This window comes from Acomys minous (genome assembly GCF_964271855.1).
Source record: "Acomys minous genome assembly, chromosome: 4".
Classification (NCBI taxonomy): Eukaryota; Metazoa; Chordata; class Mammalia; order Rodentia; family Muridae; genus Acomys; species Acomys minous.
In genome coordinates, this window is record NC_140486.1 from 90,820,810 (window position 1) to 90,834,331 (window position 13,522).

At 43.8% G+C, this 13,522-nt stretch overlaps 1 long non-coding RNA gene across 1 annotated transcript; it reads left to right on the forward strand.

Moving 5' to 3' along the window:
• Positions 1-306: 306 nt before the first annotated feature.
• Positions 307-12,620, forward strand: LOC311596913. The gene is made up of 3 exons (XR_014779031.1): positions 307-408; positions 3,724-3,908; positions 12,486-12,620. It is a non-coding gene; the product is annotated as an uncharacterized lncRNA (long non-coding RNA).
• The last annotated feature ends 902 nt before the right edge of the window (positions 12,621-13,522 follow it).

Here is a 13,522-nt window from a genome sequence, read left to right on the forward strand (position 1 = left end):
AATCCCAGGAAGCCACGCACTACAATTTAAAGTGGCCAATCTTATGTACACGTCAGCGCCACTATAAAAACAAGAAACAGAACAACACAGCAGTTAACTACCCATCACCCAATACATTAGAAGAGTCACGAATTCTCAGCATGACCAGAACCTTGTACAGTAGCATGGACACAAAGTCGCCGTGGCGACGCTGAGTTCTGATCATCTTACAACCATCTGCTGACATGTTATGGTGGACAGATTCAGAAGGGTCCCTTCATCACAGAACCCACAGACACTATTGAGAAGCAAATCCATGCCTGAGCCCCAGCAGCCTCTGTGTTAATCACCCGGACAACACTGCCTAGAATTTTGGAAGTCACTTACGTTACAGTGTTGAAATCCACCACTGAATACAAAGCTTTCACGGTATTCAGGGAGCCATTGTCCTCTGAAGGTGAAAGGACTTGGGGCTGCATCCAAGAGTTTTGATAGGAACCCAACACATACTGTTCGTTATGGGGATGGTGGAGGGCGGATGCCATGAGCTGACTGACAATGATGGGATGGTGGCGGGGGGAGGGGGTTGGGGGGGGACTTGGGTTATCATTCTCTGTAGCATGACTAATGTAGCCTTTTAGCCCTCAGACTCCCAGCTCAAATGTTTGTACGACACTACTAAATAATAAATATGTACATGTCTCATCTCCCACACTTGACTGTGAGGTAAGGGCAAGAGCTGGGCCTCTTTAATATTAATAACTTGGAATGATCACCCTGGGCCAGGCTCTGCCTCAAGTAGGCATTCAGCAAATATTTGCTGAATGAATGCATACATGAATGTTAAACCCTCTGCCTGCAGATTTTCTTTTTGTTTCCAATTTTCTCCTCTGTCTGATACACACAAGTGCCTTTTGTGTATGTCCCTTCAACAGATACTACAAATGCTTTCAACAATGTGTGTGTGTGTGTGTGTGTGTGTGTGTGTGTGTGTGTGTGTGTGTGTGTTAGGGTTCACTTTCCCTCACTGATGCTGAAACAGACCAGAGTCCCAAAATAGAAACCTCCTTGACAGCTTTACCAAGGACTCAAGTCCCCCGTTCTTAAAGTGAGACCCTGACCCTTAGAAAGACACTAGATTTTACCTCATTTAAAGAAGGATCAGAGAATTTCTTCACATGGTAGCTGACACAAGCTACAATGACCCTCAGAAGTTAAAGATTGGGAAACATAGGGAAATGTCACTGGAAGAATGTCACAGTGTGTCTTAAGAATGCTTAAAGTTTAAGGTTTAAAGGCATATGAAAAGAGGGTAGAAATTCCTTCCTTCCTTCCTTGCTTGCTTCCTTCCTTTCTTCCTTCTGTCCTTTCTTCCATCCTTCCTCCCTCTCTTTATTCCTCTCTCCCTCCCTCCTTTCTTCCCTTTCTTGTTCCCTGCCTCCCTCTACCTTTTTCCTTGGCTTTTCTCTCATGCTTTCTCTCTTTCTTTCTTGACATCTCTGCTTTGTGGCAGAGTGGGTGACTTGTATGAACTTCAAGCCAGCACATATTATGTATTTTTGAAGATATAAGACAGGACTGTGTATAAACACACACTCTGCCATAATGCCGATTCCTTTTGGATTAAAATAAGAGGAAAACACAGTGGCAGACACTGCCTCAGTCTCAAATTATCTATAATCCATATACATTGGCACATGGTTTCCAATATGTGCTGTGGGGAATCAAACAGAGGGCTTGGCCTCTTTTCTTGGGGACGTTACCATATGCTAGGATGGCAGGATAGACACAGAATGGAACACCTAAGTGATAAGTGGATTAATGATGAAATATAAGGAGATTCTTTTAATGCCTGTCCCTACCTACAGCAAGGTGTGAGCTCCACCATACAAATTTTATGTACTTCTTTGAATTTTAGCTATAACATGAAACCTCAACATGCTATGTGCAGAGGCAGCTGAGTGCCATGGTTACTGCAGGACTCCAGAACCAGACACAAGGTCCTGGTGCCAGGTGTCATCTGGCCTTTTTCTCCTGTAGAGAGAGAACTCACTTTTCCTGATAGTTAGCCAATGTACTCAACTCTGCCTCTGGCCAAGTGTCTCTCAGGATGGATGGATCCCTCTTGGTCTCCATGCCCCTCCTTTTTAAAAAATTTTTTAACACATTTTTTATTGAAAAATACAATAATTCATATTACATCTCATTTTCTATCCCATCCCATGCATCCTCCCATTCCTCCCTCCCTCCCACTTTCGCCCCAATCCCCCTTCCCTATGACTGTGGCTGAGGGGGACCTCCTCCACATGAATATGGTGCTAGGGTATCAAGTCTCTTCTTGGTAGTCTGCTATCCTTCCTCCGAGTGACATTGGGCCTCCCCAATAAAGGGACATGGCCAAGTATGGGGCACCAGAGATCGTGTGAAAATCAGTCCCCAGTCTCCAGTTAACTGTGGAGAATGTTCTGTCCCTTGGCTAGATCTGGGTAGGGGTTTGATGATGACTGCATGCCCCTCCTTATAAAATGAAACTATATGGGATCTTACCTGTAGAGTGAATATGAAATGACACGATGTAAGAATAGGGTAAACCCAAAATACATGAATTTAAGGACTTTGGTTTTATGACCCCGAGGCTCAGTGAGGTTCAGTGACTTGCCAGTACTCATTCAACAAATGTGTACCAGAAAGAGACATCAAACTAAAGTGTGACCCATTGCCTACCAATGTTCAGATCTTAATAACTTTATCCTAAGGGTAGCTTGGAGAATAGTAAATTGTTATTCGGTTTGCTTGGGAAGACTCACAGAGAAGGTAAGAGGGTTTGAGGATACAGCAGAATGTGTTAAAAAAGAAATGGAGACTCTAAGAGGTGGTGGTTACTTTTAAATGTCAACTTGATAGACTGTAGGATCTCGGTGAGGGGTTGTGTAGCTCAGGCTGGTCTGTGGACTATGTGAGATTGTCTATGGGAGGTTGTCTACGTAAGATTATCTATGTGAGATTGTCTATGGGAGATTGTCTATGTAAGATTGTCTATGTGATTGTCTGTGGGAGATTGTCTATGAGAGACTGTCTATGGGAGATTGTTACCTATGGGAGATTATCTATGTGAGATTGTTTATGTGAGATTGTCACCTATGGGAGATTGTCTATGTGGGATTGTCTTCAGTAGATTGTCTATGAGGGATTGTCTACAGGGGATTGTCTATGGGGGATTGTCATCTATGGGAAATTGTCTTGCTTATGTTAATAGATAAGGGAAGATGCAGGTGAAGTGAGTGGCATCACTTCCTGGGTTTGGGTCCCGGACCATATAAAAAAAGGAGCACACGAGCTGAACATGAGCAGACATGCATTAATTCACAGATCTCCACTCTTGTCTGTGGATGTGACAAACTGCTGCATGCTCCTGTTGCCTTGACTTCCCCATAGTGATTGACCATGGACCTGGACTTATGAACTGAAGTAAACCTTTCCTCCCCAGAGCTGCTGTTGCCAGAGTGTTTATCAGAGCCATGAGAAATAAAAGTAAGATGGCTTCCCTGTAGAAAGATCTAGAGTTAACCAGATCTCCCCATCTACTTTTCCAGATACCACCTCTGAGTGTCCTCTTCTTTCTGTCTTTGTAACTCACCTTTCCTCCTAGGCTAAAATGTCCATCACTAAGGACACCCTGAAGGCACAGAACTGTTCCCTGCCTCTTCCAGAACCCTTTACACTTATTCCTTTGTTCTATTTTAGAACTTATTTACTAAGCACAAGAAACCTGAAGAAAGAAAATCTGGTCTTTAGTGTTTAACTCTGCAAGTATTTAATTGTATCTGGGATTGACATTTGCAAGTGAGACAGAAGGGAAATGTGTCAGATCTGCTCCTCTTGGGAGAAACAGTGTCTTCAAAGTTCAGGAGGTAGAAGAAGCTGCATGTGTAAGTTTCTCTGTCTGATGTTGTATTTCTATGATCCTTGTACTATTTATATCCCAGAATATGGCAGGGATAAGTGGGAAATAAGCACTGTTTAGTGTAACCTACAGAAGACCAGAGCTGACCTTTGCTTATATTTTACATTTTATGATTTTAGTCTTGGTCGTCTTTTCCTTCTCTACTCTTGGGCTCTGGGGTCTTAACAGCTGGCTCGGTCCAGAGATGATGACAGTGATGTGTGAACATGAAAAAGGGGAAGGGAAGAAAGAAGGCAGTAATGGGACTAAAGGAAGACAGAAATACCATGTCAGAAGTGCTGAGCACCCACTTAGTGGAGTGGGAACAGAGAGGAGGGTGGTATTATGGAGTGAACTCCAGCAGCCTCAAGAGCAGTGAAAGTGTGTTCTGTCTCACTGGGTTATGGGTCTGTTCTTACACTGACACCAGAGGTAAAATTCAGCTCAAAATGGACTAAATTCTTAAATGTAAAATCTGAGACTATAGAACTGTCAGAGAAAATATCAGAGAAATGCTGCAGACATTGTCACTGCAAGGACCTTTGATTAGAACTTCAAAAGCACAGACAATAAACAGGCAGAGTGACTTCAGACCAAAAATAATCTGCACAGCAAAACAGTCAAAAGAGTGAATGGACAATTTGCAAAATGGAAGAAAATATCTAAATGTCTGATCGAAACCTAAGTTTCCAGAATCTATTACAGACTAAAAAATTCTATAGGAAAAAATTTAAATTTTAAAATGGCCTAGAGAAATGACTAGATATTTCTCCAAATCAGGCACACAAATGACCCAAAGATACATGGAGTGGGATGAGGGGGGTGATGTTCGTTGAGTAAAGTTCATGCTTTACAAACCTGAGGAGCTAAGTTCAAAACCCTAGCAGCTACATAAAAATACAGTCATAGCTGCGTATGCCTGCAACGTCAGCACTGAAGGGTCAACACATTGCTGCTCAGCTAGCTTGGCCTAAAGAGACTTCCACTTCCAATCAGAGAGCAGTAGAAGAGGATTCCAGATGGCTTGCTCTGACTTCTCCATGTGTAGGCATGCAAACCCTCATTCTCATATGCATGTACTCATCACACACACACACACACACACACACACACACACACACACACACACACAGAGAGAGAGAGAGAGAGAGAGAGAGAGAGAGAGACAGACAGACAGACAGACAGACAGACAGACAGACAGTGTATTTAATAATATTACTCATTAGAGAATACAAATCAAAGCCACAATGTGATATCATCTCACACCAGAATGACTATTGCCAAAGGTCAAAAATTGAAAACACTGGTACATTAGAGAAGAGGAAATTCTACACACTGTATACAACTACAAACTTGTACACTCGTTATTGAGTTCCTCCAAATGGAAAATAGAACTCCCATATACCCCCTCGGTCCTACTTCTGGATAATGAGATATTCAAAAGGAAGGAAACAGGCATGCTGAAGAGACACCTGCCTGCCCGTATTTACTGACGAATGGATAAGGAAAACGTAATACAGGTATGACAGGACATCATGTGCAGTGAGTCAAGCCAAGCGCTGAAAGACAAACACCGCACGATCTTGCTCATGCATCGAATCTAAAACCGCAAATTTCATAGAAGTGAAAATTAGTTCTTACCACAGGCTGACAGAACAGTGAGAGGAGATGAGAGTTTGCTCAGTGGACACAGTGTTGTAGTTAGGTAAGAAGAGTAAGTATTGATGGTCTACAGGGTCCTGGAATGAACATAGCCAATGATAACAAACTGTGCTCCAAATTCTTACAACAGAATATTTTGAATATTTTTACAACAAAGAAAGGATAGATATTTAAGGTGAAGAGTATGCTAATTTCTCTGATTTGATCATTATACAATGATTGCCCTCCATAAATGTGCAATGGTTACATGTCAATAAAACAAAAAGAAATGAAATAAAAAAGCAGGAAGACTCACATGCATTTAACAGAGCATGCAGCCTCTTGATTGTGCGCAGAAAGTCTGGAGGTGAGAGACTAAGCCCACTTTCTTTCTTTCTTTTTTTTTTTTTAACTGTGTTTTCTTTTTTAACTTTTATTTACGTTTTAATGTATTCACTTTACATATTGATTGTAGCTCCCTCCCCCATCTCTCCTCACCCCACCTTCTCTCCCCCTCCCCCTCCCCTGGTCCTCAGAAGTGGGGAGCCCTCGGACCCAGCCTATCAAGTCTCATCTGGACTGCCTACATCCTCTTCTTTTGTGGTCTATTAAGGCGGCCCTGCTGGGGGATGTGATCAATGAGTAGGCAAGAGAGTCCATGTCAGAGGCAGCCCCTACTCCCCATTTTATGGGACCCACCAGGAGACTGTGCTGCCTATCAACATCTGAGCAGGGGATCTAGGTCCTCACCATTTATGGTCCTTGGTTGATTAGTCTCTGCAGGTCCCCCTGGGCCCAGATTTGTTGGCTTTGTTGGTCTCCTTGTGGAGCTCCCATCCCTTCTGGGTCCTTCTATGCCCCCTACTCTTCCATAAGGTGCCCTGAACTCTGCCAAAAGTTTGGCTGTGAGTCTCAGCATCTGCTTTGATCCTGTGCTGGGTGGAGTCTTTCAGAAGACGTCTATTGTAGACTCCCAACCTGTTCCTTCTCTGCAACTGCTTCCAGTGTCTATTCTATTTGTCCTTCTGAATGAGAATTAAGCATCTTCCCTGGGGTCCTTCTTGTTATTTAGCTTCTTTAGGTCTGTGAATTGTAGTGGGGTTATCCTGTATTATATGGCTAATGTCCACTTGTGTCTTTCTAGTTCTGGGTTACCTCACTCAGGTTGATCTTTTCTAGCTCCATCCATTTGCCTTCAAATTTCATGATTTCCTTGTTTGTAATAGCTAAGTAGTATTCTTTATCCATTCTTTGGCTGAGCAATATCTAGAGATGCTGGTGTTATGAGGTTTTCATTTTCATCAGTTTTTAAAATCTTCATCTTCTATTGTTCCTTAAATAAACCGTGAGGTAAGCTTTCAACATGTACGTTGCTGCAACGCAGGCCAGCTTCGGGGACACAGGCTTGTACAGGGCAAGCCATGCTCACCCAACCTGTCTCCACATGTCTTCTGCACCAGCACTTTTAGCCAGTTCCTGTCCTTTCTGTGTCCTTTGCAGGACCCTTCACACCCGAGCAGAGGCAATGCTCAGGCCATAGCTCCATGGGTGAGCAAGCTGTTTCCAACCCACTCTCCACCCCCACCTTTGCACACCTGTCTCTTCCCTGCTCAGTTCTCCTTCCCGAAAGGATCTCGATATCTCTGTCTCTATCTCGGTCTCTGTCTCTGTCTCTGTCTCTGTCTCTCTGTCTCTCTCTCTCTCTCTCTCTGTCTCTCTCTCTCTCTCTCTCTCTCTCTCTCTCTCTCTGTCTCTCTCTGCCTCTCTCTCTCTCTGTCTCTCTCTCTCTGTCTCTCTCTCTCTCTCTGTCTCTCTCTCTCGTGTGTGTGTGTGTGTGTGTGTGTGTGTGTGTGTGTGTGTGTGTGTAGACCAGGCTGGCCTCAAACTCACTGCAATCTGCCTGTCTCTGCCTCCGGAGTGCTGAGATTAAAGGCATGTGCCACCACACCCAGCAATGCGGAGATCTCTTACCCATCAGTAAAGAAAGCACCTCAGAAGGCAGGCACCTTCTCTTTACCACTCCGGAGAGAGCCAGTTACCCTCCGTGTGCCTCTCTCGATGACACTGTCTACTGCATCTTTTCTGATTCTTCTTCTGTGGCTTGTCTTCCCTCCGCTGCCCATGAGAGCAGCTGTGTGTTACCGTCTTTCCCTCGTGTCGGTCCCATATGCGAGCACAGTACTTGTCACACAGTATGTAGATGACTATCATTCAGCAAATAGGGAGCATAATGCACTGGGTCCAAGCCAGAATCACATGTAGTCTAGCAAATTTGGTGAAGATAAGTGAACACACTCTCATTTATAATCGAGCGAAGTATGATGTGACATTATTCTTTAAAATGTATTTTTCTGTCTAACTGACTTTTTTAGGGAAGGCATATTTTCTTTTTATCTCTCTCTCTCTCTTCTTTAAACAGATCTAATTCAATTTCTTTTTCTGTTATAAAAACCCTAGGTGGTAGCCACAGCTGGAGCTCCAGGCTTTTGAACAGAGACTCGGCTGTGTGTTTTCACAAGATGAACCCTGTCACAGGGAGCTTTGGTGAACACAGTCTCTTTCCAGAGCAGGGGTCCAGCACGTGTAGGTCTTGGAGATGGCATCAAAAGTAGCCTCGGAAAAAGAGTTGCCCAGGGTGACAGTGCAGCTCTTGGCTGATGTGTAGCAGCATCAACACTGACCATTAGCACCAACTTCCTGGGGCTGGCAACAGAAACTATGCCAGTGTTTCTGGGGGCAGGAATGAGATACACCAGCACCGAACCACTTTAGTCTGTCACCTTGCATGGAACAGTGTGGACTTTCCAATCTTGTTCCCTTAGTAGCCTCTCAAAGATAGGATGATGGAAAGATTGACCAAGATGATGACTCCTCAGATGATAGTGGCTACCTCCTTGGAGCACATAACACCAAGACCAAAGTGACCTGTGACCTTTGTAGTCCCCAATAGTGTCAAAAGCTTGAACCTGGCCCACTGGCCATCCTGAATCTGCTTCCGTATGACCTTTAGAGCCTCATCCCTTAGGGATGGTCCCAGGAGAAAGTCAATGATCTGGGATTCCTTAACAGGAAGGTCCTTCATCTTCATGTCTTTGGCCACACATCCTAGTTTCGTGGCAGGGGTCCACTCTTTGTCCTTTGACTTTACCTCCACAGGCCTCACAACATTGTTCTTGGCCTGGACCACAGCCTGTCAGAGCCTCCATGAGAGCTGCAGCAGCCTTCCAAGCTTAGGCCCGTGGGTCCTTCAGGCCTTCCCACGTTTTTCATCAAGATGCTCAGTGTAAAGTGTAGGATCAATTTGTTGCAGTTATTATCAGTATGGCCTAACAATGTTTATTATTAGGCCTATAAGTATTATTACAGCAGCGGGTTATTTTATAACCCGCTAGCAATCAATCAAGACACAGACACCTGTTATATTTTTTAAATAGCCTTAGTTAACCTGGGGCAGGGCAGATATTAATCCCCTAAATGACTTCCTATAGTAGGTCAGGTATAGAATCCCATGCGGTCTGGTTCTAATACTTTCTGTCAAGCTACCTCTCATTCATAATCCCAAATACTTACTAATTATCATCATCTAGGCCAAATCTCTATCCACGCTGGTCACGTGTTTCTCCTCCACCTAAGCCATAGCGGCCTTCCCTCTTCTTCTCTTCGAGTCTCTCTTTTTTCCAAGATTCTCTCTGTCTCCCCAAGCCTGGGAACCTTAACCACACACATCCCATTTGCCCTTCCCAGATGTGATGGCCTTTTATTGGTCAAACAGGTTAAGCTCTTAGGCAAGGTGAGTAGCAGAGACAGCAGTCAGTAATTAGCATCAAAATACATTAGATCAACCTCCAACAGTTGAGTGAGATGGTGGCCAATGGTTCTTTGACTTTCCTGGGAATTGAACCCTCCTCTCTCTAAATGCCAGGCTCACACCGTTCCTTCTCCTGGGGCTTTTGCTGGTATCCTAGTCCATGCTGCTCTCATTGTATTGAACTCTGCTAATATTGGTCTGTGCTGTAGGGTTGAAGTGTGGTGACCCGCAGGAGTAGAAACTTGTTTCTGAGGCTGATGTGTTCAGCTTGCTCAACGGAGCTCAAGTTTCTAAGGACTCTTTATGAAAATTCTTAGTGAAATTTATTCAAAGAAAGAAGTCTTGCTGAGACAGATGCTGTTTGTCACTGTGACCCATGTGCCTCTTCTCAGGAAGCGCATTAGGAAGAGGAGAACTACAATGCAAAATGCATCAGCACACTCATGGGCAATGCTTGATTAGATCTGAGGTGAGAAGGGTTGGCTCTCTAACAGGCCCACGCACAGCAGACATGGTGCCATGAGGTCTAGCTCTCCTCCCTTCCCTCTCCCTTGCTAAACTCTTAGATTACATTCCTAAAGCTAGCCCACCCTCTCACCCCCACCCACACGGTCCATTCCCTTATTTGGCCACTTCCTCATTCCTGGGACTGATCACCTAGGTCCAGCTATCAAAACATTAAGTCCAGCTGTAGAAATTTATTATTCAGCCACATTGACTAATGGGTTCAACTAGGACGTAACACAGACTCACCCTTTCCCCCCTTAAAAAGCACTCCTGCAAACACTTTGCTGCTGTCTTTGTCCAATCCAGAGACAGCCCCCCCACTCTCCCTCCATCCTGCACCCCCATCCCCTGCCTCACGCTCACCCTTCTGGGGTAATAGATCTCCTTGGCACCGAGAACTTGGTGTCTGGGTGTATTCTGTGCCAATTCTGAGTCCCTTTGCAAGGGGTTTGGGTTTTATACTGCTTTGTTTTCAAGCCAGGGTCTCAAGTAGCCCAGGTTGGTCTCCAACTTGCCAAGGCTAGACTTAAATGCTTGATGTGCCTTCCTGAGCTTACAACTTCTGGGATAGTAAGTGTGTGCTGCTCCACTGGCTAAAACCAAGGCAACGAGGCATAGCAGCTTCTACACGTCATGAATGTGACCTTATTCCATTAAGGATAAACAATATCTGTGTCACCAGAACACAGTAATAATGATGACAGATATAGAAAAAGATCAGCTGGGGTAATGAGCTTGCTGGTTTGATGTTTCCTGACTGGAAAAGGGGGTGTCCTGGAAGCCAAAAAAAAAAAAAAAAAAAAAAAAAAAAAAAAAAAAAGAAAAGAAAAGAAAAGCATTGGAAACTGGAAACATTAATTGACAGTTTTCCCAGTAATGTGGTAGCAGTCAGGAAGACAAGGAGGTCCCAGTAAGATGTTTCTCCTGGCAGTGGCAGAGGGACTTGAAGTGTAGAGCACGGTGCCATTTTGCATCCATTTTTAGTTGTTTATTATTCTATGAGGTTCTGGTTCCTTTGTGTTATTCCCAAACCTTCAGGAAGGTCTGGTATGCACACAGACTCTTTATCAATGGTGAATTTTGAAGAGATGAGAAACAAAAAAAGTTTTCTGGGAAAAAAAGATAAGGAAAAAATGATTGTCCATAGCATGAGGAAGAAGACAGCTATAGGTGTTGAGAAAAAGCAAAGCCAAGAGCTTAGAAGGCGGCAGGGCCCTGGGTAAAAGGTGATAGGCCCTCAATAGCCCTCTGGGAGGGATGTTGAGCTGACACGTTTCTCCCAGTTCGTGGGCTCAGGTCAGGGTTCAGCCATTTAAATAAAGGATGGCCAGGGAAAGCTGAGGGCATGGGGATTCACTCTTCAAAAGGCAGGGAACATAGTAGTGTGTGTGTGTGTGTGTGTGCATCTGTGTGTCTGTGTGTTTGTGTCTGTGTGTGTGTGTCTGTATGAGTCTCTGTGTGTGTGTCTGTGTGTGTGTTTATGTGTTTGTGTCTGTGTCTGTATGTATCTGTGCATCTATGTGTGTGTGTCTATATGTGTTTGTGGGTTTGTGTCTGTGTGTGTCTGTGTGTTTGTGTCTGTGTCTATATGTGTCTGTGTGTCTATGTGTGTGTGTCTGTGTGTGTTTGTGTTTATGTCTGTGTGTGTGTTTGTGTGTCTGTGTGTGTGCTTGTGTCTGTGAGTGTGCTTGTATCTGTGTGTATGTTTGTGTGTATGTCTGTGTGTGTCTCTGTGTGTTTGTGCTTATGTCTGTGTGTGTCTGTGTGTGTGTTTGTGTGTCTGTGTGTGTCCTTGTGTACGTGTGTGTGCTTGTATCTGTGTGTGTGTGTTTGTGTGTGTGTGTATCTGTGTCTGTGTTTTCCATGGAGTTAGAATTCCAGGCACATGTGAGCCACCTGATGTGGGTTCTGGGAACTGAACTCAGAGCCTCTGGAGGAGCAGTAACTACTCCTAACCTCTGAGCCATTTCTCCAGCCCTGATATTATACATTCTTGACATCATTATCAATTTCCATTTTAGAGTTTAGTGTCTTGGGGGAGACTCAATAAAGTTTTTAAGACCAAACTCTTTAAATTTTTATTGGGTTTGTGCAATGCTGGTGAGCCCTCAGCACTGTGTACATCATGGCCATCGACAACAATGTTTACACACACCAAGTGAGTCCTCATTCCGAGGGAAAACAGCTCCCAAAGAAGCTCACCCGCTTCTCTTCACACAGATATTTAATGCTTGGCTAAGCCCCTAATTTTTCAAATGGATTTTAAGTAGGCTAATTAAAATAACATGGGAATAATTTTAGTATGGGCCTTTATAAGCCTTTTGGTTATCAATTAGAGTCTTGTTTCTAATAATAATAAAAGGAAGCAATGCACCCAGTTATTAGTAAATTAAGGCCTTCAAAGTAAACCTCAAGGCCCGATAAGAGCTCCAATTTTTTAAAGTGTTCTCATGTCAAGAGGTTATTTAAAGCATAGGTTTTATAGATACTTTCTTTTTAAGTCTAATTCTCTTAGGTAATCAGACACTGAGCAGCGTTGCCTTTAATTTTATCTGTCCAAGCCTCCCTCCATCTGTTTTCCCATAATGCTCTAATTCTCTCTTCCAGATGTTTGGCACAGCATCTCAACTTGATGTCTATTTCTTCTTGTTCTCCTTCACCTCATGCGAACCTTCCAAGCCATAATTCTTTTGAAACAGACACAAGGAGCTTTATTTTAAGTTACCACCATTTGCTTAACAGGCATCATCACTGAGGTCAGTGCCAGAAAAAAAAAAAAAGAAGGAAAGAAAGAAAAGTAAAGTGTCTTTTTCCTTGTAGAATTCCCTAGATGTGCATATTTTGAAAAAGAAAACAGAGATCAGGACACCGAAGCGGCACGGCTCATGCTCACACAAGGCAGCGAGACTCAGGGACAGAGTTAGATATCAGTATTTTACTTTGAATTCTTTCTAAAGATTTGATTTACTGAGGAATAGAGGTTTTCTATCAGTCTCGCTACAGCTTCAACTTTGATCAATTCCTCTATTCAATAGGGGGTCAAACACCTGGAGAGAAAGAAGAGGGTTCTTCAGAACATATGGCAGGAGAGGATCATTTGTGCTTGCCCACTGAAAAGACAAATGACCCGCCTCCTGCCTCCTGCCTCCCGCGCTCTTGCTGCGTCAGTGATCTCTGCTGGTTGGTGGATCAGAGACAATCTGTGTTCTTACTAATCTGCCCTGTCACAGAGTGAGCTGGGTGGAAACAAAGGTTTAAGGGCCTGCAAACTAAAACGTGACTTTTAAGGAAAAATCTGCTGGCAAGGATAAAACTTTTCTGATTAAAATATAGAGCGAGCTGGGAAAAGTCTTTGCCAGGCCACCTGCAGACATCCCATTATATACCTGGAGATAGCACAGCGTGTGTTCAAAGCTGAGATGGAACTGAAGGTTGTTGACCAGGGAGAAGAAAGAATATACATGTCACAAGTCTCGCGAAGGCCTTCAATATCTTTTCAAGGTGCAAAGTGATCTGGAAAATAGAAATGCCAGCACTCAGAAGGCTGAGGCAGGAGAAAAGCCGTGAGTTCGGGGATAGCCTGGGCTACAAAATGAGATCTTATTTCAACAATAAAACAAAAAGGACCTTCAAACACAAACAAG